General features: G+C 50.7%; 1 pseudogene; it reads right to left on the bottom strand.

Annotated features, from left to right (window-relative positions):
* Positions 1 to 712: 712 nt before the first annotated feature.
* LOC128581046 (AMMECR1-like protein) lies at positions 713 to 3,475 on the bottom strand (annotated as a pseudogene).
* Between the last annotated feature and the right edge of the window lie 1,267 nt (positions 3,476 to 4,742).

The following is a 4,742-nucleotide window of genomic DNA, read 5'->3' as shown; positions in this document are numbered from 1 at the left end:
CCTGGGCACCCTGCTGTCACCATGTTTCCCTTGCAGGTCCCAAGTCCTTGCAAGCACTGGATGGAGCCCAGCAAGCCCACCCACCCTCACCCATTCCTTCCCAGAAACTTGCCAGCAGTGCCTAGAATAGCACAAGTATTCTCTCTCAGGTTGTCCCCTCATTCTCCTCCCCCAATTCCTGGCAGATGAAAACTCAAAAAGGTCTTTTGACTTGAGTATTGGCCCATTTCAGAAAGGTATACCATCACCACTTAAATTTTTTAAAATAAAGTTAATCGATACATTGTGTTGCCTGGGTTGACACCCAATCCACTTCAAGAGTTCTCTAACCATGTTTCTGAGGCCCAGTGTAGTGTCTTCAGGATCCTTTCTTCCAGCCGGCCACCCTCCCTGTGCATCATTTTAGCAGCACCTTTGTGACAGTGTTTTCACAGCATCTTCCAAGTCCCTGAGTTCTCACTAGCCATGGAGGAGCCCCAGTCAATGGAACCCAGTATTGAGGAAAGGCTGAGATAAGGCTTGGGCCCTTACCTTCTGTATCAGTCAATGTAACCCCCACCCCAACCCCAGTCAGCAGGAGGCTAACTTGGCAAAGGAAATTAGTAACAGAGGTCTTTGTCACAGAGGGGTGCAACTGGTCCTGCAGCCCTGTCAGAAGTAATGACTGTGGAGAGGTGGAGCATGCAGAGTGTTTCTGTTTCCAGAATGGCACTCAGTGATAACTGAGTGTCAGCTTCTCACTGGGGGCCTGGTGAGTTAGTTGTTTTTCTCTGATAATTGGAGTTGTAAAACCATCTTTCCTGAGCAAGGAGTCTATTGTTTGGATGTGATTCCAATCTTGTTCCTTAGCAACCTCAGATAAATATGTGGCTGTACACTTGACACTGTTTTCATTGATGAATTCAATTTGCATCCCATGGACCGCTACCTCCCAGTTCAGGTAATCACTGATCCTCAAAGTAAAGAGGGAGACAGAGCAGAAAAGTGTAGGCAGCTCCTTTTGTGTTGTGGGTGTGGGGGATCAGCTGTCTTTAAGTTCACTGTTTACTGCTATTCCCTGAGTCCTGAAGATTCATGCTGAGAAGGTCCCAGTGAAGCCCTAAAGCCAGTTTCTCACCCTGTCTTTATGTCACAAAGAAGATGGATTCATGGGTCAACCTAGGAAGTTGTGGCTGTGGCAAACCATACAGATGACAGCAGAATACATCAGAGCAGCAGCAACACATCTCTGTAGCCACCACCAGATTCCCAGTTCCACTGGGTAAGGGGAGAGGGCTCAGCATGCCTGAGGCAGGATTCATTTATGTGATGGGAGAGTGTCCAGGTCCCGGAGTAAAGTCCAACACATTCTCCCGTCCACTGCTGCTGTCCACAGTAATTAAAGCAAACAGACAACTTTCAGAATTGGAAAAGATAGTTGCATGTCATGCAAAGGGTTGATAACCCTAACTCTGTCCATCTGGTTTTAAGGAAGTCATGAGCTAGAGCTAGGGACAGCTGTGGACTGGTTCCTGTGACTATGCATTCCACTCCCAGATAACCAACTAGGGCTCCAACTAGTGGAGGAACACGACATTGTTTTGCCATCCTGACTGGCACTTGAGGTCTGCAAAGCCTCAAAACCTAAAAGGGGAAAGTCAGTATAGGCAGACAAATGGCTACAACAGAGGAGGGAGCTATTTTTTTTTCTAGAATAAATCCTCTTCCTTCCAATTCCATTCTTTCTTTCTGGATCATTTTGAGGCTCGCCACTGGTTTCAGGATACAAACATAGCCCTCGCCCTTCTGCATTGATAGCCCTGAGGGATAACAGCATGGCCGTCTTGTTATGCCAGGAGGAGAGATGGTGACTGTTGGTGAGTCATCCGTTCTTCCTCGTAGTCTTGCAGAGATCTCTGCATATCTCTTCACCACTGTCCCCACTCCTGTACTAGAGAATTAGGGTGTTCCCAAAGATGCAGACAGGAGACTTCTCACTTTGCCCCAGGAGAAGGCAGTGAAAGAGGAAGGGGGGATAGGGTGATGAAGTGTGTAGGAGAGGAGTTCAGGTCAGGACAGGGGAGGAAGGAGGGCAGGGAGGAGTGAAGGATGAAGAAGGAAGAAACCCAGAACCTGGGGAGGGGAGAGGCATGAAAGCCAACGGTGACAAGTGGGTGGATGATGCCAATAACAGAAGTGAGGGCGGGGAGGTAAAGGAGGAGGGCTTGTGGGTGAGGATGGGAAAAGAGAAAGGAAGAGAAAGTGCATGTGAAAAAGAGTTAAGCAAGAAAAGGACAAGACAGAGTGAGGGGAGGAGAGTCCAGAACAGGGATAAAGTAGGTGGAGGGAAAGGTGAACCGTGAGATGAAAGGGTGTGAAGATGGGGAGCAGGGAGCACTGGAGAAGTTGGGGAGATGTCAGAGCAATGGGCACAGCAGAGCTTGGCCAAATAGTGTTTTTTTTTTAAAGCAAATGCTGAGGAGGCAGTTGCAAGGCCCCCAGATGCTCTCAGGGTCCTATCTGGAACTTCTGCTGGGATATTTGTTCAGTGTCTCATGGATGAGCCTGCAAGGGGTCACCCCAGGGCACCCCCGGACGTCAGGGTTCTTGGCCGGCAGATGGCCAGCTCTCTGTGCATGGTGTGTGTCTCTGCATGATCAGCTTCAGGACCCCAGGTTCCCAGCTCAGTTCTCTACTGACAGCCGAGAACGTTTTGTCACAATTTGGCTCTGACTTTTCTGGTGGCTCTACATTGAAAGTCCCACCTCCAAGGAGCCCCTCAGTCCTGGGAAATCCTGGGGTCACCCTGCTTCCCTGTGACCTCCCTCCACAGGCCTCTGGCTATGTCCCCATCTGTGGCTTGTGGACACTGTTCCTGCGAGGGTCCCAGATGGTAAGGGTACCCCAGGCCCTGCTCCAGCCTGGAAGGTGCCTGGAAGGGAATGTGTCAGGAGAGGTGGCCAGTCTCCTTCCTGGCCCTTCCTAGAAGTTCCTCTCCTTCATGTCTCTGGCAGGCAGTCTTTACCCCTTGTCCAGAGCCTCCTCCGAGTCCTCTTCCCTAGGTCTGTGTGGCTGTTGCCTCCTCCAGGAAGTTATATTGAACCCCCCGCCCCCCACTCATGGATGCCCTATGCTTGCTCCCCCCCACCCACCATGCTGTAGTCAGGTTGCCGGGGCTCAGACTGGAGTGTGTAAGGATGGGGCTTGTCATGCAGACTTCCCAGCATCCACAGTGCAAAGTTTCTACAGCCCAGAGGGTATTACTTCCTTTCAGCTCCTCTGCAGGTGTGTGCAGGGCAGCTTTCCTCCAGCTCTGCACAGTCCGGAGCTCCTGGGATTTGCCTCTATCAACAGCCTCCTCACCTCCCTGCCTGCAGCCCTGCAGCCAGACCTCAGCTCTTAGGGGCAGGAGCCAGCACCTCTGGGCAGCAGGCTGGGATTCTCTGCACTCCTGGAGGCCCGCCCTTCCTGCACACTGCCTGCCTATGTCACCCATCTGGGGCTCATGGACACAGGAAGGCCTGTGTGTGTTGTCAGAGATGATCAGATGGGGATTCTAGATTGTGGCCATGAGTAGATGGAGGCTCAGGTTTTGTGTGCAAGTATATGTGTGTGTGTGTGTGTGTGTGTGTCTAGGAGTGCCGATGTGTGCTTTCTGTGTATGCGTGTGTTACTGTGTGTGAGAGTATATATGTATGTGTTACTATATGGGAGTATATGTGTTTCTGTGTAATTGGGAGTGTGCATACATGTTTCTTTTTATGTTTCTGAGTGTCTGTGTTTCCATATGTGTTTCTCCATTCATCCCTGCGTTTCGCTGCATGTGTAAGCATGTGTGTTTCTATGTGAGCATGTATGTATATGTGTTGCTGTGTGTGTGCACACCCACGTCCCCATGCATGTGTAGGTGAGCCCAGCCCTCAGCAGGGGTGTGACATGACAGGCCCTTTTCCTCATTTTGTCTGAGGACAGGTTTGGGCCCTGACTCCTCAGCCCCAGGGCGTTCCCACTGGCCTCTCCTTGCCTGGGGCTTCATTGAGGCTTGCAGTGGATGTGCCCATTCCTGCTCACCAGGAAAAGAAGAGGGGCCAGGTTCCCCTACTCTCACCCTGAATAGAATTCTTCAATCATCCTAGATGAGGTCTGTTTGATACCGCAATGTCCTTATGCGTCATCCCTCCTTCTAGAGACTTCCACTTATGGAATGATTGACCCCCTGCCCCATGGATAAGAGTCTGATTTTGTTTTGTTCCTGGAGCAGTTATCTCACCTCCATTTTAAAGCCCTGGAAGTTACCTACCAGTTAGATCAATGTTTCTAAGCATTACAGCCTTCTTGTCTTATAATTTAAGTGCAATATCATGTTCTAAAGATCCTGATTTGCCTTGAGTTTACACATCAGATAAGCAGTTTCCCCTGCAAGAGCCATGAAACACCGTGGATGGGGAGCTGAGGGCCCAGCACAGGTATTCTAAAGCAATTAACCACCAGCCAGGAAAAGGCCTTGTGAAAGCAGAGAGCAGAGCTGTGGCAGGCAGACTCTCTCCCATGCAGACTCAGTACTAGAAATTGCAGGGAGAGTAGGTCAGACAGATTTGCAAGATTCTGCGTCTGGTTTGACCACTCAGTAGCCCTCCCAGATCAGGAGGGGCACTATGGTTGGGCTTGGGTCCTTGGGACATTGCCGCAGCCTCCGCTTCCTCCCTTGCTGTCAACCTGGACACAGTGAGTGACTGGGGGGTGGGGGCCAGTTTGGACCCTCC

The sequence above is a fragment of the Nycticebus coucang genome, chromosome 3 (assembly GCF_027406575.1).
Source record: "Nycticebus coucang isolate mNycCou1 chromosome 3, mNycCou1.pri, whole genome shotgun sequence".
Classification (NCBI taxonomy): domain Eukaryota; kingdom Metazoa; phylum Chordata; class Mammalia; order Primates; family Lorisidae; genus Nycticebus; species Nycticebus coucang.
This window is presented reverse-complemented; position numbering and strand designations above follow the sequence as displayed.